General features: G+C 45.2%; 1 protein-coding gene across 4 annotated transcripts in view; it reads right to left on the bottom strand.

Moving 5' to 3' along the window:
- The window catches only part of NFATC1 (nuclear factor of activated T cells 1), a 119,832-nt gene that overhangs the window by 73,364 nt on the left and 24,062 nt on the right, over positions 1-22,406 (bottom strand). The window lies entirely within an intron of this gene.

Genomic DNA, 22,406 nt, shown 5'->3' with positions numbered 1-22,406 from the left:
GAGAGAACTTGTGACAGGTGCTATGTGTTAAGTTCCCCCCTTCAATTTTTCCTGTAACATAATACTGGTACAATAAAAAGGTGCACTCAGAAAATGTCTCATTACTCTAAATGACCTGAGGCACCTCAGACGGGGTCAGCTTTTGAACAGTCCTGCTACGTGCACACAAAACTTTGCGTAAATTCTGTTGCAGTGTTCAACAGACAGACAACAAAGTCAATGTTCCTTCACAGTACTGAGGGAGGCAAAGCCAACGGGCTTGCTGTTGGAAAGGACCACTGCTCATCTCTGGACTTCCAGGGTTGTCCCACTAGCCAAAAGCAGGCTGCTGTGTAGGATACTCTTTTTATGCTGGTAAATACTGCCTGGAATAGAATGGAGATAGATCATATGTACAAGACTACTCGCTAGTGTGTATCAAATTCTTGTATAATTGCGCAAAAATCTCATTGAAGCTACTGGGCCTGACTCGAACCACATCCATGTTACAGTGACCATTCCGATGTCAACAGGGTTATTTCTGCTACGCGCCGAGGAGAGAGCAGAAGCAGAGTCTGATCTCACTCAGCACAGTATCAGACAGCTGTGCTGAAGAAGTCACTCTGGATTTATACTGCTGCAAAGGAGAACATCTGCTTGGGACGCAACCTGCGTATCTGACTGAATTTAGCACGCCCTGCTCTTGCACAGTTAACAGACCACTTTTCCAAAAAATCAGCTCCCCTTAGCTCTGCACATAGTTTGGGATTTAAATGAAGGCCAACCTAAACTCAGTGAAGAATGAGAATACCATAAATTCTCACTAGCAATGGCTGGCTTCAAGCAGAGACAAATTTAGCTCAACAACTGCCGGTTTGGCTCACCTGGTTGATTTGTCACCTTCAGCCTCTGAGGGTCTCAGAGACGAGGCTTGGCCGTGCTCAGGGCCAGGAGGGGTGAGCTCAGCAGACCCATCTGAGCAGCAGATGAGGAGGGCATGGAGCGTGAGGAAGCCCCCTAATTGGTTACGTCTGCTCTAGTGTCTGGCTAAAATTGGCAGACACCAGGTGAGCTGGAGCTGGTGATGGCTCACACTGCTAGCGTGGTGCCAAGCGGAGCCTGTCGCTGCATGCAAAACGTGCACTGGGTAGGCACAGAGGCTTTACGGCTTCCCCTCGATGATGTCTTTGGCCCGTCTTCACCACCGTCAGAGCAGTGCCCACAACACCTTTACTGCAGCCAGGTAGCTGCGGTGCCTTTAGGCCCAGCAGCAGCGACGCAGAGCTTGCAGCGCGGCTCAGACACCCAGGTACATACCCAGGAGCCGGTGCTGGCTGCTGTAGCCTTCAGCAGAACTGGTGCCACCACTTTGTCAGTGTTATTGGTACCTCAACCAGCTTGATTAAAGCTTTGCACGGATGCCTACAGGCATCCTCTGGGCTCGCATGTCCCGAGCACAGGCAAAATAGAGCTGTTGTCTCCCACAGCTGCTCCATTTCCTAACACTGTCACCTGATGCTGGGAAAGAAGTCTTACAAAAATAATCCTTTCCAACTCGTTTGCTGCCAGGCTCCATCCCTAGGGAAGGGAAGACATGGCAACTATAGAAGAGTGAAGGAGCGAGGGCAAGGAGGGCTGTCACCACAGATTGCCGAGCACATCTCCTCACTTTTGGGAAAGGTTTCATTTCCTCCACTAATGGTTCAGGTGGAACTGGCCAGGTTTTCATCAGCTATGTACCATTGTTGCACCATCACTAAATCTGATATACCAAAATTATACCATCAATTATAATTTGGTGCGTAGCAACATTTTTAATTTATGGTGCGCTTGCAAGTCCAAACAAATCTAAATAAACCTGAAAGCGAGTGGTGTAATCAGTGTCAAATACTGTGTTTTGCTTGCTTTTTCTCTTTTTAAAACTTAAGAAGCCACTCAGGGATTCATAATAACATAAGATCTCTCTATCTCCAGGGTGTTCTACCATCTGGCAACTGCAATGTTATGAAGAACATAGATCTCCAGTCCTTTTAGTCCTCGAACACCAGGAAATTCTGGTGAATGCAAACACAAACACAAAGCCCTTATTTTGCTATCAAACATGCTTATGGTAATAGTAATACAGAATGGTAATGTTTCGGGTCCTAGGATGACCAATACATTAGCGAGAGAGAAAACTGTGCCTATACATCTTTCCATCACTAGTCAGGCATACTGTAGTTTTCTCACCCCCCACTTTGGCCAGTGAGAAAAACAGAAGAGCTTCAAGCAGCTTGATTCGGTATAAGCAATTTTTGCATCCCTAGCTGAAGCGCTGTGATGCTGGGAGGACATGGGGAAAGGAAGAGACTGATTTCCAGAGCTATAATATTTTTCCAGACCTGCACTATGGAGACACTGCACGAAAGCAGCCTGGAGCGGAGCGGGGTGCTGCACTCTATTTTACATACCAGCATCATCAGATCTAAAACGCATTCACAGAAGTTTGAAAATCTGACTTTTCAATTTGCTCCTCTGCCATTTCCTCCCGCCTTGCTTTTTATTTATTTTTCCCCAGGGGTTTTGCTTGACGGGCCTCTCCTGTGAACCAAGAGGCAGGAGGACCTGTGACGCACGTAGCAGAGGCTCATTACGAAGGCGGCTGAAAGCTCTATGGTTTTCATTAATTCCTCTGAGCCCTCCTCACCTTCCCCAGTACGAAGCACAGCGATAGAATCAAAACAGCAGGGAGATAAAGAGAGATCTAAGCTTAAGCGCTCGCTTCAGAAAGGTACCCTGGGCTGTATCCTTCAGCTCAGTTACCAGTCTCGCAGCCACAGGCAGCAGGGGAAAGGCTTCCTCCCTCCCGAGTCAGAAAGCCGCAGCAGCGGCACGTTTCTAATTTGGTGGCTGAGTAAGTGTAAGAAGCGACATTTCCAAGATTTCAGTGGGAGAGCTCAGCAAAAGGTTTTTTCTTCCAGTGGGGGTTTTGGGCAGCATTTTGAACACATCCGCCACGAGGCTGAGCTGAGCGGTACTGCGACGACGCTGAACTCCCGCGTCTCTGACGCCTGCAGTCAATCTCCTCCGTGGCTATGACTCTTGCCTGTGTCACACCCCAGGCACTTTCAGTGCAAAATCGCAGCGCTGTACACAAAACAGCCGGCTCCTCTGCGGAGCAGCAGAAAGACCTTGATACCAACGTTTGCACTAACACGTCAAAAACAGCACTTGCCAGCTGTACCTCCCCGCACCCGAAGAGTGAGGCCGAGCGCTTCAAGGCAATCACAGAGTCTGACCACCCACAAAAATGGCTCCGGCACCACCGGGGGCCAGGTGGAGAGCCCCGTCCTCACTCAGCCCCGCGCCATCCCCACGTGCCTCGGAGCCGCGGCTGCCGGCGACAGGGCACCGGCTGCAACGGGGTGACCCGGATTTGGCCGTGCCTTGCCACGCGCCACGTCAACCCTTCCAGCCCGGGCTGCGGGGCCACGGCTGCACACTCTCTGTCACGAGTGACGTACGGGTTTGTGGGGGGAAAAAGTAATGCCGTGCGATACAGAAGCGGATTAAGTTTCTGCAGGAATTTCCTGGAAGGAAATAAAAACGTAACTACGCGTTACCAACGGTCACTTCTCCAGCTTTTTATGGATGGTGCTTTTTATGGACAGTGTAAAATTAAAACAAACACGTATTGAATTACAAGGCTGTTTAGAAGATAAAAATAGCCTGGCGAATAACTAAAAGCTCAACTCAGCAAAAGCAAAATCACATACTCAGATACCCACATGTTTTACTGAATCGGGGTAAAAGAATGCTAGTCTCACATTAGTTTATGCGATTCAAAGCTTTATTTTTAAATCGGGATTCTGCTGTTGCCATATCTCGTAACCTATCTGAGTCTCAGCTCACGATGCTTGCGCTTTTCTTACAGCTTCAGCACCAGGAGTCAAGTTAATACACCAATTTCACAGCTCTGCATACCCCTACCCCCATGACATGTTCAAATACTGGAAAAGAAATAGTGAGATCTCAGATGCATGTTTTATTTTGTTTTGTTTTAAAAAAGCTTGTGATCTTTAAACTAGATATATGAGGGGGTTTTTAAGTCCCAGTTCTACCGCCATGTTGGGCTTTGCTAAGTCCTGGTCTCTTGTTGTATCACTTAATGGCTAGTTGCTCTTCCAGCCGCTTTTTCCTGCCTTTTAGTTCTGACCGTGAAGACAAGTAGTATTTAGAGTATTAAGTGAACGCAGGCATTCAAGAGCTGAAAAGCGTAAAGATCATGCAGAAAGATTAGTTTCTAGTCTAATCATGACACAGTTGATTTTGCTGTCCTGAACACAGGCAAAATCCTCATTTTCACTCCAGTGTAAGTTTTATTGTAAATTCTGGAGTAGGAGGCACTTGATCTCAGATATGTATTTCCCTTTGAGTTTTATCCCTTGCATCATATTATTTACTTTTATATTATGTCACATAATCTTGTATGCCAACAGAAGCAATAAAATAACACTGCAAGGATTAACATTTAAAGGGGCACATACTGTGGAGGACTAATTTTAGACCACGCATCCAGCGCACAATTGCTGTGACGAACAGTGCTGAGCTTTGGGAGAGCTTTTGGCATGCTGCAGATGTCTGGAGAATGGACTAGATTTTACTTACTCTCAGCTGGGCGCAGAAAGATTATTCTGCAGATCCCTCAAAATACAGAAGAGTGTATTACTGTCACATCGTTCAGCAGAACAGAGGCGCACGGTGGCAGTAAAGGCCACGCTGCGATAGTCTCGGCTGTTATGTTTGTAAACAGTAAAGGAAATATTGAACAAGATGGATATAAAATGGGAAGGGGGGGGGAAAGGGGACTGAATATTTCAATTGCTTAGGAAAAATTTTACACATTCACACACATGCATATTTTCCACACATGTTCTGGAATACTGTATTTCGTATAAAGGCTCTGTTTCCTGGCTTGCAACTTGGGATGCGTGCGTCAGGCACCCTATTTTTATCTTTTTCTCTGTGTAACACAGTCCCAAAGCTGAAGCTCTTCTCTTAATACCTCCGTGACTGTGTAGCGGTGACAAAGGCTGCTCTCAGCTGCCGCGCTTCGAGTAGAGGGTTTTCCTTTCCCGCGGAGCACGCTTTGTTTGGCAGCCCTGGACCGAAATGGAAACAGCCATACTTTCCCCTGCTGTGAAAGCTCACACTTGAGACTTGGCTCCAAGTAAGAACCAGGGGCACAACGGTTTTGAATGTGTTTTCCTTCCCAAATCAAAGTGAGGCTACAACAGCCCCCGTTTCATTACTAAGTAAGGATGCAGGCAAAACTTGAGTATGTTGGTAAGACCTAGGTAAGACCTCCGTGGCCCACGTCCTCACTTTTGAAGTGAAAGTAGGTCACGTTCTGTTGTTGTCCTGACTGACCACTGACTAATCCACGCTTTCCCTTTTTGAGCGACGTTGTATAAAATATTTGAACCCGCCTCAAATGATATTTGCGTTTATATTGTCTGAAGCTGCTAAGATCAAAATCGGACTTAATTGTGGGCCTGTTTTACATTCATATAATTGTATCAAAAGCAATGCAGTCACCAGTAATTAACAGCAGAACAGGGCTGATCACAAGTAAGCTCTCTGTCACCTCACATCGTTTTATGCAAGAGCAAGGAAAAGACTGTACTGGCAGGGCAGCAACTTTACTGAACCGAGCTTTCCTGGGAATTCCTAAACCTCTCCGTCATCACTTTCACAACACTTTCTCCCACTGACACATCTTGATTTTCACTAGCACATTGCCACTCATGGTGACGCACAGTGCCAAAGTAAACCCCAGCCTTGCCGGCACGCAGCGACACGGGGTGCAATGTTCCAGCACGTTTGGGCACTGCGGCGCGGTGTGCCAAGGGGTGTTCCCCTGACAGCCAGCAAAGCATGGGGAAAACAACACCGGCTCGCCACAAGAGCCAACGCTGGATGGCGAGGCAGCGTTTGACTTTGTCCTCGCTCTATGGTAGACTGCCAGAAACGAGCGTACCCGACCACAGGGTGTACCCGTCTGGATCCAAACCACGCACCTGGTGCACACCTACAAAATTTAAGCAATCAGGACTGAACAGCCCTGGAAAACTACAAGCAGAAAGGGGCCGAGATGTTTTCAATGTGAGCATTAGAAACAAAAAGCAAACCTCACTAGCTACTGAATTTTGCAGAATTTTTGCAAATGTTGCATCCCATCCAATATCGCAGACGCTATTTCAGCAACAGTGGTTGTTCTAAAGACCTCGAGGAAAAACTTCTATTATCGAAGTCACAACACTTATTTTAAGAAAGGCAGTTGAAAGGTCCTGCGTGTTTCCTTCCCAGCTCTTTATGCTTTTGGCACATCCAAGTATCTCTTGAAATGCCCAGAAAGCTACCTGTCATACCAAGGAGCCCTCTGTGCGGGAGCAGGCTCCTGAGTGTAACCCGAGGAAGGGTCCCACACTGAAGGCAGCCCCCGCAGCCAGGTGCACCAGCTAGGTGCTGTGGTCTGCACCCACCAAAGCTGTCAGCAAAAAAAGTGAGCTATGCTACAGGATAACTTTCTAGTGTACTTATAGGGAGTTCTGGGAAAAGACTGGAAACCCCCATACCTATTTTTCACCAGAAAATGGTGCATTCCTCCAGACTGACTCTGTAAATACACTGAACGAATGTAGCTGCTGATTTAGGGCTTAGCCCATCCCAGTGAATGGAGGGCAGAGCTCCCACTAATATCAAAGCATGGCAGGACTAGTGACTCAATATCCTCCCTCTAAAAGAGTCAGTAGCTTGTGTTTGAGACTCTCCAGGCTGCTAGTGCCATGTCCTTAATGATAATGGCAAAAAAATCTATATGTAATGTCTATGTCAGCAATACATCTATGAATGTGTGCCCCTGTTCTGTTCTTTATATGGATGGTACATTAAAAAAAAGAGACATGTAAATAAATCCATTTATGTCTCTAAAAATAGTAGTAACAATATCCACATTTTCTTCCCCAACCATGTAATTTATGGCTCTGCTGCTTGCAGCAGGTACCACAGAGAGTACACTCAGCAGCGCCTTACACTTCAATCTGCTCCAGTTGAATTTTCAGGACTATTCAAGGAGTAAAGGGACTTAGAGCATCAGTCTGGAAAGAATAATTAGTAAGACTGAATACACAGTTAGTGGAAGGGGGCTGCTTCTTCTTTTTTCCACATCCATGTTTTGAAATGTAATTCCTAAATGTTTTAAAAGAGGTGGAACAGGATAAAATGTGAAAACTATAATAGAGTAAAAACTTCGAAGTAATTGCTGCTTGTCCCTTTAAGCCAGAGCTTTGGGAGCTATGCATGGGATAGATTTACTGCAATCTTTCTGAAGCAGTAGGTCTTTTTTTCTTTTTCTTTTTAAACAGTAACTGCATATGATGAATGATAAAATGAAACAATTTGTCATGTTTTAAAAATGTGCCTAATACATGACTCAAAAACATAACATCAGTGAGTACTCTGTGTCTTAATTTTTTAAAAAAACAAATTGAAGATCAAGCTGTTTAAACTAGACGGAAAGTGCATAAACATCTCAAGTATTGATTTTTCGCTGTGAACGCCAAGCACGCATAAAAATAGGATCATCAATGTGATTTTTTCAGAAAACAAATTACTTTCAGCTCCCTGGTGGAAGCAGTAGGAGACGCAAGCTGTTGCATCACGGGCTTGACTGGGAAGAGGGAAAGAGTCAGTGGTGTCCACCGTCCCGTGGACAAAGGCGCCGACGCGGAGGTCAGGAGACCTGGGGATCTGTTCTCATGTTCCTGCCGCAGGAGCTCCTGCCCCACCTCCACCTGGACAAGTCACTTGGCGCCCCTGCCTCCGCTTCCCCCGTGTGAAGCAGCCAAAGCACCTTCTCCGCGATGTTCAGATGACCACAAACCCACCCCTTCAGAGAAGGCAGACATAAAAGACCGCCCTGCTCATCTGCCCCCCCTGTTCACCCCAGGATGGACTCAGAAGCCCTCCACTAGAGCAGGCTTGAGGGAAAACACCACTGCCACAGGAGGCGGCTTATTAAGTAAGCAGGGCTCAAAATAGCCCAGATGTCTCCACTTAAGATCAAACCCTGGACGGCCTCTGGCAAACCAGCAGGTGCAAGGCGCTCCCCGAGGGAGGCAACGGGCCGCCGCGGGCCACCATGGGCTGCACCGTGAACTGTGTTTCAGGCACTGGCTTGGGAAGGGGCAAGGCGCAAGGAGCCCGTCCCCCGGTGCTGCCTCGTGGAGGGCTGCTGTGCAGCTCCTCAATGCCTCCAGCCTGCAGCCACCCGCGCCGCCGGCACACGCATTTCGGCCACCGCGGGATTGATTCAGGCAACGTTTCATCACCTTGGCACTGGGGCCCTCCACGATGCAAGCTGCCGTGGCCCAGGGCAGCGCGAGGGGCAAATGCACTAACGCCTAACGAAGGGGCAGAGCAGGATGGCGGCACCTCCTCTTCCTCGCCGGGAACCGTGGAGTCTTTCTTTTTTGGGGGGGAGGAAGGAGATGCTAAAACTTGGGCACTTCTGATGCCCTGCGATCTCTGGCGAGTGCGTAGGCCAAAAAAAAGAGGAGTGTCTCATTCAAAATGAGCAAAGCAGGCAGATTTCGGCGTTAAAAAAAAAAAATCACTTCTTTAAAAGAGCTGAGGTTAACCCTCTGGCCATGATAACCTCTGCTGAATTTTATCTAACACAGTTAACCAAAATATAATGTATGCCCTGTATTACATAACTGAAATGCTACCTCTGAGTGCCTCTCTTACTCCACATGGAAATATAACAGGAATTCCTTTTTGCCTTCAAGATTTATTTTTCCTTGCTAAAACACATTTGGCCTTGGATTTGCTCAAACTTCGTTTTAAGATCCAAATGCAGTTAGAGTTGGTCCACAAATAAAAATAAGATAGGCTTCTTGGCGAAGCCTGGGCAGAGGGCGAGCGCTGGACAGGATGAGGAGCGCATGGAAAGCAGCAGGAGCATGTTTTATGTGGCACTTTCGAGTGCTGCCACTTGGACTGTACTTCGACGGTGCAGCAAAAGAGCAGCTGTTCACATCAGGATGAGTAAGGATGTATATAAAACTTCCAGCTGCAAATACGCTGCAAGGAATTATTAATCTTAATGTAATCGAGATGCTGTGCACTCAGTCACTGGCTCACAAGGCATTTAGGTCTCTGTCCAGGGAAAAACAGCCTTCGTGGCTGCAGGCTCTCAGCTAAGCCATGAAATCTCCCTGCCTAAACAGACAAAAGAAGCTGCTCCCTATTTCTAGGAAGGATTTTCCTCCTCAAAAATAGACATACATAGAAACCAACTCAACCTGCACGCCTCCTTAAAAGCGTTAGACTTAGGAGAATGACGCCCACCAGAAAAAGAATTACTCCTTGCTAGCTTGCCTAAAAGAATGAATTTTTCAAGTCCTGGGTGCCTTATTCACTCTAATATCCAAAGCCATTGCTGTTCTTGCACTCAGCACGTAGCGATGGCAAAGCGCCATCTTCTACCATGACATCGAGGGGATGTCCTTCCTCGTTTCTAGCTATCCAGCCCATCTCCAAGGGGGAGAAGGGCAGCTGTGGGAGCTTTCAAAACCTCCACGCATCCTCTAGCAGGGGAGGGACAGGGAGAGCCATGCCTGTGGGGAGAACAGGCGGGGACCGAGGCCAGGTTGGCCCATTCAGGGAAGTTGTCCTCTTCATGAGCAGCCTCGTGGTCCCCTTCGGGGGGCTGCAGCTGGCCCGCGAGCAGGAGGACAACCTTTCCCCTGGATTGCCTGGCTGGCAGCATGTCCACCATGTGTGACCTTTGGGGCTTTCAACCCTAGCTGGCTGCATACATTTTCATTCGGACAGGCGTCACAGCAGTATGAAGCTAAAGCATGGGAGACTTTCATATTGCAATTAAATAGACTCATTTTGCCAGTAGAAGGTGGGGGGGGGAGCACTATGGCAACCTCAGCTTAAAAATCGGGGCCTGATGCTCCTGCTCAGGCCTCCAACGGGAAGAGGACATAGCCTGAGTCTGCACTGATACTAAACTGTACCGCGCTCGGCTGCAGACCCCTCTGCAGGTATCTTGCTTTAAGAAGACAAAACAGAACCAAGCAACATTAAGACTTTGGGGAGAAGGGGAGTCCATTGCAAAAAAGCTCTCCCATTATTATTGTTATATCCTTAAACTACCCTATCCATCAGTTTATTTGGCTTCCACTCAAATTCTTTCCTTCAGCATCCATAACAGCTTTCACTTTGGACAGCTATACCCACAGCCATGTAAGAGTTAAAAAAAAAAAAAAAAAAAAAAAAAAAAAAGTAGGACTACTGCAACAGGAATGTTTTATATATTCTTAGGCAGATACCCCAGGCAAGCTTATACTTGTAAGCATGCCTTTCACCGTGCCATTTATGCATCACTCTTATTAAAAAAATTCACGTTTGTGCATTAGCACAAACTGGCCCAAGATCCTCAGCTGTGCCTCAGGTGCCTTTAGCCCAAGCGGGAAGGGCTTTAGGCCCTTATTATACTGCTATCTTCTCAAGGGGGGCTGGTGTCCATCCAAATGGTGGCACAGCAGCAGACTTGGTCTTACTGCCAATATTCCTCAGTGACTTCTCCAAACCTGAGACCCCCTGACTACCTTACTGTAACTCAGTTATTCAATAGTGCTGTGGTAAGCATGCGCATTTGAATTCCCACTCTTGCAAGCCTGGGGCAAAGGCATACCCCCCGGGGCTATACCTTTAAGGCTATACCTAACCAGGTGAACTCTGGTTCACGAGTGATGGGGCAACACAGTCCTAGGTGGAACACATCTGAGGTTCAGAGAGGCCAATAAGACAATATTAGACCAGAACTGGTTGCTTTCGCCTAAATTTTACCCCCTGTGCCGATGACATTTATTTAAACTACTACTGAAGACAGAAAGCTGAGGCTATGTTTAAAGGCTTTATCTCTGTAAATATTTGGAGAGCTATAAATACTGAGCCATATTCATCATATGAATATTGGACTTAATGTTCTGTTGCCATGATAATTAGTATAAATAAATTTTCAACTTTTAATTTCTCATTGCACTTTAACCGATTTGCCAAGAGCTCCTTTTAAAAGACAAAGTAATTCTTATGTAAGATGTCATACTATTTAATTAGCAGTCTGAGTCAAAGGCCACAGCACAGTGCAGGAACCGAAAACTCAATGATAGAAGCAGACAAAGCACGTAGTGCACTAGTGTGCTATAAAGCTCTATGTCCCAAGTGGGACTTATTATAATCAGACAGTCCATGAGTCAAGCCCTGGTGGCTTTTTGTGTTTGGGGAAAGGGGGGCGCGGGACAGGAGGTTGTCTGAAGGGCTGAAATAAACCTCCTTGCTTCTTCTGTGAGTCACATGAATACTGATGCCTTCCAAATTTCACAGTGCCTCTGTTCATTTTATCTGTGTAGAAATGAATTAGAGGAGGGATGCATTTTAACCACATTTTTACAGAAGTCCAGAGTGAGGATGACTTTGTGGTTAAAAGACCAGAACTTGATGAGGTTCCTATTCTCAGCTGTGCCAGATTGGTTTTGCTTGATCACAGACACATTACTTGATTAGAGCAGTGAAAATTTCGTAACAAGTTTTATATATTTCCAGCCTGCCCTACGTTTAACCAATCTGTGCTTCAGCTGTCTTATAAAATGAAATAAAAACAGTAACTGTGCTATGTGGTATTGAAACTCTTTCTTCGCTATGAGAAATACAGCATTTCCCAACCCTTTGATTCTAATCCTAGCAGGTAATTTATAATTGGATTCCTGAAGGAATAACACAGATTAATGCAACTCTCTAGTTCTTTAGAGTCAGAAAAGTGTTATCTGCATGTTTGTGTTCTTCAGGGCAAGTTCTACTTCCATTTGCTCAATCCAAAAAAAAGGTACCAAAGTGTTCTCATCATATACACAACATTCATGCACATCCTATTTGAGACGTGTGTCTTAAAACACAAAAAGAGAAATGTGTTTTCTCAGGTCACTGCGTACTTCTGGTCCTATTCTCCTTCCATAAGCCACCTTTGATTCACCTGGTTCTAGAGCTCTGATTATTTTTGTAGTTTTATCTGAGAGCATGCCTTCCATGGAAAGCACCTTAACACAGTAATAAAAATTGGTCAGGTACATATTATAGCTCAGTTTCAGGGTTTTGACCGCCAAAAAAGTCTGATTAAACTGAAAATTTCCAAGAAATGGCATTCCATATTCTGAACTGTTTGATAGAAATGGTGATGCTACTGACTGATGTTACTTGTTTTACCAAAAAAAGAAAAATTCTGTGACATGGACACCTCTAATGAAAATGATATTGGCTTTTGGCCTTTGAATTTTGAGAAAAACAGACTACAAAAAGAATGCATGCAATAAAACAGATCCTCTAACTAACAAGCATAATGTGGACAGCTCTACCCAACAGGGGCACCAAGGGTTCAAAGGAACTGAAAGGCCTGTGATCTCCAACAGCTAGTAAATAAAATAGGTGTTAAAGACTCCTAGACAAACTGTGTCAAGATACATGGACTATTTTCAAACAAATATTCTAAATATTGTCAAGTTGAGTAACATTATTTAGCAACAGCTGTTGCAGTAGAGTTTCATCCAAATACTGACAAGCTAATACCACAACCCTGTTTAAAGCTAAGATGGCCAAATAAAACACTGCAAATATTAAGGGCAGAACTTGCCAGTAAAAGTGTTACAGAGCAGGTTATCTGCTGCTTTAAATGGATAAGACCTTGCAGCAGTTAGTGTATCAGTTTACATCAGTATACAAGCAGGCAAACTACTACAGATCTTTGGACATTGGGTTTTGGGCAACTTCCTTTACACTTAAAAATCTTTTAGATTCTTTTTCAGTGCTGTACATATGCTTCCCAAAATACTGTGCACTTAAATAAATAAATAAATAAATACACACATGCATCTGAAAACATCTATGTCCCAGTAATAATTTCACATCATTCTAAGTTAAAACAACTTTCTTTTTCTAGAAGAAACAAACATGTATCAAGGAATCATTTAACCCGTCACAGAAATGCGACTACCTCTAGATGGATCGTAGTAACTGGTGAATAGTTATTCACCAAAGCACTTTTCAGGGGCTCCGACAGTGATGTAAAGGAGGATATACTATCTCACTGAAGCTGCTGGGGTGTCCTAGGAGACTGGATGTAATTACACAACTGGAATTTGAGGAGGACACTGAGGCTAACACTTGCTCGTTCAAAGGCAGATATAATGACTGCAGGTGACCAGGACCTGCATTTTTACACCTCAACCAAGACAGTATCTGTATCAACCTGTGGACTTCCAACATGAGGATCAGCCATGGGGTGAAGTCACAGATAAGAACAGTGAATTCTTCAAAGCCAGCGCTCCTTCCCATCCTATTCGAGTTTTATGTGGATGTCTAACCTAAGAACTGGATCTCAGACCTAGCTAACCTGTAAGACCTCGAAGTCTGCTGGGCCCAGGGATAAATAATTATCGTAATGCATCACACCAAAGACGGGCAAGGACAAAAGACAGAATTCATTGCCCCTATCTTTACCATTGACAGTCTGGACAGCAACAGTACCCAGCCCCCGGGGCTGGCTTCACAGCCCCCAGGATGAAATAAGCACTTTGAGGGTGAGCCTTCTCCAAGCTGCCCCACGTGTCCACACCTGCATAAAATGAATTGCTCCCTAAACTCCATATCGAAAAGCTCTCCACTGATTATGAAGGGAAACTAAGGCAGTCAGCTCAGTTGCACTCATCCGTGGTTAGTCAAATCAACCCTACAGAGAATTGCCCCTGCGAGCAAGCCCAGGCACAGTTTAAAGCATGAGTCTCACAAACCTGGGGCAGTGCTGCAAGTACACTAAACTTAACCCAAAGAGACACGTAGCCAAGCTTTCATGAGAATATCCTTGCAGTGGCACAGTCTTCCCTAAACATAGCACTTGCCCCTTCACCGTCCTGAGTTTTGCATGGTTGCCTGCACCTTTCCAAAGCAGGGGTACCAGACTGTTAACCTGAACGTGGTATTTTGCAAGTCTTTGCACTCCCGGAGGGAAAGGTCAAAGGCAGCTTTACCTCAGCTTAACTTCAGGGCTTCGGTTTCTCCACATTGATTTTTATGGGCCTTACATACCCTGGACCTATCTGCAGCAGCAGCAGAAGGGGATCATTCGGTCAAGCCTGGGAGACGATTACCAGCCCCACCACAGCCTTGCTGGCAGCACACGAGGCCCTCTGCCTCTCTCTCCATCTGCTTTCCCCACGTTTAAGATGGGACCAATAAAACCACCCTCTCACAGACAAGGTGCTGAAAGGATAATTTTAGTCATGTACAAAGGTAGCAAAAATCCCACTGCTTTCCCAGCAGCTTTCCAGATCTTAATTCTGGAGCACACCAGAAATTCTGGAGCAGCGTCAGGTAAATTTTGGATGGTTTGTTGCCGCTGTTATTTTAACATCAGAGTGCATGTTAAAATCGTAATAAAAAGGCTTTCCCAAACAGTATTCCTGCCCATGTTTATTTTTATATTAAATGCAAATTTACGTCACATACCTTTCTAATAAAGAAAGGAAAAGACCACTGAGCTAATAACTGGAGAGATCTGGTTAAAGGCCAGGTTCTCTTTTTTCTTTTCTTTTATTCCAGACTGGAGGAGCAGAAGAATGCTTTTACTCATCAAACGATTTGCTAAAAATATTTGCTGTTATCACCAGGCTTCGAGGTTAATGCTGCACTTTGATTAGAGCAACTGCACATCTAGAAACTATCCCAACTGCAAGTTTCAGGGGCTTCATTTACAGTAGTAAAACTGCAGAGCCCTAACTTAGCAACCGCATCCCCGCTGCCTTGTCTCGCTCTTCACAAAAAGTCTTAAACCTGCCTACGTTTCAATCCACTGCTCTTGCAGCCAGCAGCGGGGCTATGTCAGTTCACATATTTTAAGGTTTTCCTCACAACTGGGAGGGATTAGAAAATGAGGCTTTGATGTGTTCAGGACATGTGCTTGAGATCACTTGTGTACCTAGATTCTAGCACATGTGCCTGCAAGTTGTGGTCTAAATTTGTTTGTCCCTGGCAGCTCGTATTTGCAGCGAAGGGTGGAGCCTGGAGAATATTCTGTTACTGTGGGCCATCTGATAGCCAATAATATTCTATAACCTACATTCAGTAGCTACATTTGAGTCTATAGTCAGTAATATCCTACCATTGCAGAACGGGAGCCACAACATGTTTTAGACACGCTACTCCTCCTCAAGTCAATGAGAGTTTTACAGCTAAATCGAACTCCAAATGCTCTGCCAACTTGCTCTGGTGTATTTTTCTTCTAGAAATCCAAGCACTCAGTACATATACAGCAGTGAGACTGTATTAAAAGCCACAGCAGGTGGAAAATAATACAGTCCAGGAAAGTTTTTGGCTTTTGACTCTGCTCACAATCAAAGCTATGCACAAAGCACAATGAGGCACAGTAAATAAAGACATTTCACACAGACAAGCACGAAAATCTTCCTAAACAAAGACAATTAAATTATCTTTCAAGTAAAGAACACACTGCAGTGAAACCCTAAATGAGCCATTCTAATTAAAAACATGCTGTGAATCTCCTACCAAGAAAACCAAGACAAAAAAAAAGAGAGGAAAAAATCACGCTAGTGCTCGTGCATGTACAGCCACCCTCTAAAACCAGTCAGGCAGCTTTCGAGCCAAACAACACATGACACAGCATCGCGCAGCTACAGAACATATTGAAGTTATTTCCACAGCAGTCATCGCAACCAGGCACCGAGTGAGGATGCGCCGGCAGCGGGGCCGAGGGGTGCGCGGCCCCTGGCGGCACCCAGCGCCTGGCCCGTGGGTGCCACGCTGCTGCCAGTGCTCGCCCTCCACCTGGCTACGGGCTCGGAGCCCCTTCCCTGGCTGCCCCCCGAGCGGGTAAGCGACGCGCGCGCCGATTCATGCATGTGGGAAAACGAAGGAGCCGATGGTCCCGGCTTGAGGCAAAGCCGGCAGAGGTTTCGCAAGCTTTTCTGCATAGCGCCGCTCAAGCCTCTTAAGCCCGACGTGCTGCAAGCATCCTGGGCGGCAGGCCCTCGCGGGGCAGTGTTAAATCGAGCGGCGGGTTCGGATGAACACATTAAGAAGTGGATGAAAACACCAAAGTAGCGCTTTGCTTTGCTCCTGGCCCGGGGTAGGGTTTCACGCACACGGCAGCTCTGAGCAGCTCTCCAGAAATGAAACGTGATCCCCCTTCTGACCCACTTCCTTCTGTTTATTTACCTATTCAAAGAGCCACAATATGCCGTGGGCTTCCCAAAGCGTAGCCACTGTCCCTTTGCAGGCAGGGAGCCAAGGGGACGGGAACACATGGCTTGTTACGTACAGCGAAGATGGACATCCATGTCCGATATGAGACATGATACACTGATATTGTTGAAGTTTGACTTTAAAAGTTTGGGAAGTTTGGCTTCAGCAAAGTTTGGCTTCAAGCACACCAGTTAAAGCTTCAATGACATGGAGACTTCACACGCGGACAGGCAAAGAGGTCCACGCAATGGTGGCAAAACTAAAAATGCACCAGAACATGTAATCACCCTAGCGGATCCCAAAATCAAGGGGACCCAGGCTAGAGATGGAGGAAGAGGAGGATCCAGTTAACAGCACTCACTTCAAAATCATTAGAAACAAATCAGTAACACATGGAGATAACACCCTGCAACTGATGCCCAAAGTGAGTGAGATTTGAAGTAGGAAAATGCAAAGAATCTCCTCAAAAGCAGCAAAGAGGTTTGCAAGAACGGAGCCCGGATTCTGCTCCTTGCTGCCCTTTTCCATGCCATTTGCAGGCAGCTGGCAGCCACTCGAGCTCACGTGTGCCACCCAGTCTCTTACAGCACTTGTGCAAGACAGGGAAAGTACATCAATCCATACTCTGCAGTGGAGAAACCTCAGCAACAATAAATAACCCAACTAAGTGCCGGCTGATCAATGCATCCTTGTTTGGTAGGAAATTTAAGCAGCTGTCCAATATTTAATTCCACTTAAAATTTAAGGATGTGCTCTGCTACACTGCAATAGAAATATCAATTTGCTCAATCTCTTTTACACTTTTTCCTCTTATGCTACACAAAACTAACAGCAAAATTTTTGTACGAATAGGATTGCAAATGGTAAGGGAGAATTTCTCTCCGGTGAAGACAATGAGATTTTCGCTGTTGACTTCAGCAGGGTCAGCACTTGGCAGTAACACTGTGTTATCAGTGCCGAAAGAGCTAAACTTGCTGTAGCAGGCTTCGGCGCTGGGGAGCAAGGAAGCCCCAGTAACACAGCCACGCTGTGACTCTCCGTGTTGTTTACTGCGTTGAACAGGGCTTCGTCTGAAACATATACAGGAGACTTTTAAACCCTAATGCACATAATGTCTGTAGGCAAACCAAAAGCAGCAGTTCCCTAGTTTTATTGGGTACTGAAACATTAAAAACAGGTGTTTAAAAACCCTATTACAAATCTGTCTGCAACCTGTATTATTTTTACCACGTGCAAGTAAATTGATCACCAGTCCATTTCAATTGTTTCAGTGAAAATATGCAACTCCTGCTGAATTATTCCTTAAACACGTGGAGGGAGGAGAAAGTTTATTTGATTTCACCGCACTGACAGCATGTAACATACTTTACTTATGTGTATTTATACAGCAGATGCTGTAATGGATCATCTCTCTTTCATGGCACATATCAAAGAAGATCTCTCCAGCTATTCTTCACAATGAGAGAAGTGATAAACCCCGGCTCATAATGAAAGCTGCAGCGTACTTCTAGAGAGCAACTGAGTAATTTGACACCTGTATTTTCCACTGATTCAGTTTGTTAGTCGGAACAATGAGTGATTAAAACGGAAAATCTGTATTATAGCCACATACACTGACCTTCCAGATTGCAGTGTACATCATAGATGTGATTTTACTCTTCTTACATGTAAAAATGGTAAAGTATAAATCAGAAATTATTCCAATGGAGTTACATTGGTGTAAAAGTGATCTGATATATGAACTAGCCCCACTGTACCTTCATACAGAAACCATACTATGTAATTTTCATGATATATACGCTTTATGCAATTTAGAGTACTAAGGAAGAAAAAAAAAAAAAGTCATTTGCCCTGAGATATTATTTTAGGAATAGAGGACAGATGTCTAGTTGCTGAAGCAGACTTGTAAAAAATTAATCACTTGCCTCATGCAGGTTAGCAGTATTTGGCAGGTAGGTTAGCACAGCTCATAATGAAGCATCTGGCTTTTGGTAAAGCTGCATTTTAATTTTAACTGTGTTTCATTTCAGCTTTTGGGCGCATGTCAACATGCAATAATCTGACAAGTCTGGAGCAGATTTACTGATTTGTAACTTTGGTGTAGATCTTCTAAATTGTAACTAAAACTGCAGTTGAGTAAGGCAAGTAATAACTGTGGCTCATTCACAGAGCTCTGCCTCATGTATCTGCTGAACCTCCCTACAAGGTCATTTAAACCCAGTCCTCAAGCTCTTAGCCAGCCGGAGTCTTACTTTCTTAATAATAGCTGAATTAACTCAGAGTCAGCAAACTCCTAAGCACGTGCTTGAATTAAACATGCTCAGCTGCCTTCAGGAGCACGCAAGGATGCTTCCTGTTCAAAAATTCTGCAAAAACTGGTCCAGAACATTTCTGGGGGGTTCCTCACAGACAATTTGTCCATCTGCAGACATTTCTAGGGTGCGCTGGAGAAGGTTGTTGGCTTTTGTTTTTATTTCGGCCATAGGTCAATGGCACAATCACCTTCTTATCACAGATTGCGGACTGGCTACTTGGTATTTTGAGGCAAGCAAAAATCTATCCATATTGAATTTTTCCCTGGAAAAAGGAAGCTGTGGCTGTTAATTTGTAGCATTGCTGGTAACTTCTTTTGGCTACCAAGAAAGTTTTGCAGCTCATGCCCTGACCCTTGGTAGGCAGAACAAAAGCTATTCGAGCTGAGTGAGATCTGTAGAACTGCAGCCTAATTTTGTGACTCTGATCATTTCTAAATGTTCATCCCATTATATGTATTTTCGGTGGAAAGGTGCCTACCACCACAAATTTACTGGAGGGAAAAGAAAAACACCCCACACCAATTAATCCTGTGAAAGGGTAATTACTGTGTAGATTCAGGGGCCATTTTTCAACATGAATAGCTCAGACATTTGAATAATGTTCCCAAAAGACAGAGATCTATTAGAGCATGAATTAAGCAATTGCCAATTTTTGTTTTTACATTATAACCATTTTTGAAGCCTTCACAGGTGCCAAAACCCTCAGGAATCTCACTGGCTGTTCTTTTTCTCTTCTTGTCTAACTTAAGCTGAACCGTTTCTTTCTAATACTGCTTGAAAGAATAAGAGAGAACAAATCACACTATGGGCTCCTGGGCTCTGACAAATCCCAACTGCAAGCACAAAGAAAGGCACTAGGAATATGCAGCTCTGGAAGCACATTTGCAACCGTCTCACCAGCAGCACCACAAATGCCTTTGCTAGACTGTTGCAACTTATGCAGTTATTTTCTCAGCACATGGCAGCAAAGAAAGGGCCTTTTTTTAAAAAAAACAAAAAAGGAAAAAAATTATATGCATTTTTTTCCTCCCATCTTTTTTGAAAGATGACAGATACTACCCAGTCCCATAGACACACTTGCACTTTACTTAGTTATGAGGACAAACAGGGTGGGGGGAGTTTTCCCCCTCTCATTTGGGACCTGCCTGCTGGTGGGAAAGGGAGACGGCAGCTCATGGAGAAAACCAAGAGGGAGCAAGAGACACTGAGCAGGGGCAATACAAATTAAGCAGGTAGCAAAAAAGGATGGAAAGGACAAGGAAAACAAGGAACTCTTAAACAGTCAAGGTTGAGTTATGATTCTTCCCTGGAGAGCAGCAGTACATTTTTTGAGGTATGCTTGCAAGATAATGATGAATCATCCTTTCGGGCAACATTTGGAAAAAACTGCTAGCAACTGAAAGGATGCAACATGAGACTTGAGTGCAAAGTAAATGAGGCATAAGAAAAGAAATACTACTACACTTATGTTCTGTTTTTCTTGGTCTTACAAAGACTCTCCGCGCACTGTTTCTTCATGTTTAGAGCGCATGTGCTGCCAGTCACCAAAACCAGCCAGACAACAGGAGCAGAAGTGACAGGTTCTTCGAGCAGCGGCAGAGATGAAGATGACTCCCCTGCTTCCTTTCTAGGTCTAACCATGATGGAAAATATCCACTCAGCTGTATAAAAGAGGTATCGTGAAACAGCGAGGCCACGGTCTGCGGATTATCAATCACTGCCAAAGGACAGCTAGAAGATACTCCACAGAGCAAAAGCAACACCACCGCCTCCCTTGCCTCAAAAAAGTCAGCAGAAGAGAAACCAAGACAGGCCAAGAAAGATGAAAACAGAGAGCTGATATCATTCCCTGGTACAACAGAACAGAATAATTCCTAGAGACAGCAAAGGCGGGAGAGCAGGAATGTGCTCCAGCCCTTCCTCCCTGCAGGAAATTTCTGGGCAGCTGAAATGGCTTGCCAAGGTATTTGGTAGAGGCTGAGCAGCCTCATTCCTGCAACATGCAGAGACCCACCAGCCAGCATGTGCTCTTCTCCTCCCCGGCACCCAGCCTGGAGAAGACCAGCCTCGCAAGCAATCCAGTGGGATTCCTGTAGCAGCTCGAGAGCCAGGATCCCAGCAGTGCTTAGCGCTGTGCAGACAATAAAGAGACGCACCATGCCCCATGTAACGGCAACCTAGGCGTAAAACCAGAAACAGACTCGAGCAGGCAGAAGGAAGGCACATGTGCAATAGCAAGGCTTGTAGGCGCGCTAGCTACAAAGCCTCTTTATTCACTGTTAGGATGCAGAGCCTGCTGCAAGCACGATGCTGACCTCCGAAAACAAACGCTAGCTTTTGCACCGTGCTTTCCTGGGGGTTGGCAATTCTGAGCTATAGGACTATAGGCAAACCTGAGAAGTTGCGCTAAGTTCTTCAGCCTGGAAAGCCAGATTAAATATCTTGTCATCTCAACAGCCGGGCTATGTACTGCGGTGTGTCCGTCAGACTTGGCGTGGGCGAGAGCTCATTTTTAACTAAGAGCAGAGTGCATCCCCCCAACCACCGGCTGGTGGAAATTTCATTTTCATTTGGAAAGGGCTGTTGTTCCAAACAGCAGAGGCCTGTCCCCAAGACTGTTCATAAATCAGAGCTGAAGTTGCGTTTTCAGGGTCATGAAATCTCAACTGGCTGACAGCAATGTGCTTTCCAGAATGGCTCTGCTCTGTTCTTGGCCCTTCTAAGGGTGGCTATAAGCTACCTATACGGCTGTGCTTATGGAGCTACCCTGTGGGACCGGCTTTATGTGAAATACCAAAAAAAGAGAAACTCCCTCCTTCCCAAAATAAGATCTTCTAATGATGAAAAGCTGTGATAAAAAGCCTTCAGTGGGCTTTCTTCCATTTGTTGGATTTATAGGAGCAACAGCAGCCTTAAAACATCTGCCAAATCATTCTACTTTTCAGTTTTGATTATCTGTCTGCTAGTTTGAGGTTAGCTTTAACTATACAGATGCAAGAAGTGAGAAAGCCATTCAGCTCTAGATTTATTCTTAAGAAGTACCGGCTGTCTAAAATAAGGCTATAAAATGTAGGCTCTCTGTCTGGTTTGTTGTACGGTTGCATGGCTTTGTGCTATTAATTGCAACCTGGCCAACAGGTGCTTGCCAATGTCTTTATATTAACAGGTGCTTGCCAATGTCTTTATATTCTCCCCATAAGAAAGGATTATATTTCCATCTGGATAAAAGGGTGACGTTGTCTTTTAAAAAGAAGTTAAAAACAGCACAGAGAGGAAGTCCACTGTGGCACGATAGATTGAAGCATTGCTTACTAACGAGAATATGGCCTCTCGGCTCTGACAGACCAAGAGAGGGAAGGGGAAAACTGGGAAAATGTGATTTTTTTCCCCCACATCCGCTCCTCTGTCAGGTGTCAGACAGCCACGAGCTGGACCCACCATGGACTATTTTTCCTCCAGTTCTCTTGACTTACTCAGTAATGGTGGCAGCTCTGCCTTTTTAAACTGCACTCAGGGACCCCTACCAAGAAAAGCACTTGCACACAAAATGTAGGGGTATGAGAAGTGCCATAGTATGCACTTAAAAATTAACCATGTGCTCACTCTTGCTGTGCACTGTCAGAGCATCGCTGCAGAGGACCTGCCCTGCTCTGCCTGGAAGAGCCTTTCTCAGGTTCATTATCCCTTCATCTCTTTTCTGTCATCAGCTGTGAACACCTCTTTTCAATCTTCTCCTTTACCTCTTAA

Source organism: Dromaius novaehollandiae, chromosome 2 (genome assembly GCF_036370855.1).
Source record: "Dromaius novaehollandiae isolate bDroNov1 chromosome 2, bDroNov1.hap1, whole genome shotgun sequence".
Classification (NCBI taxonomy): Eukaryota; Metazoa; Chordata; class Aves; order Casuariiformes; family Dromaiidae; genus Dromaius; species Dromaius novaehollandiae.
Note: the sequence above shows the minus strand (reverse complement) of the source record. Positions and strands in the feature narration are given on the sequence as shown.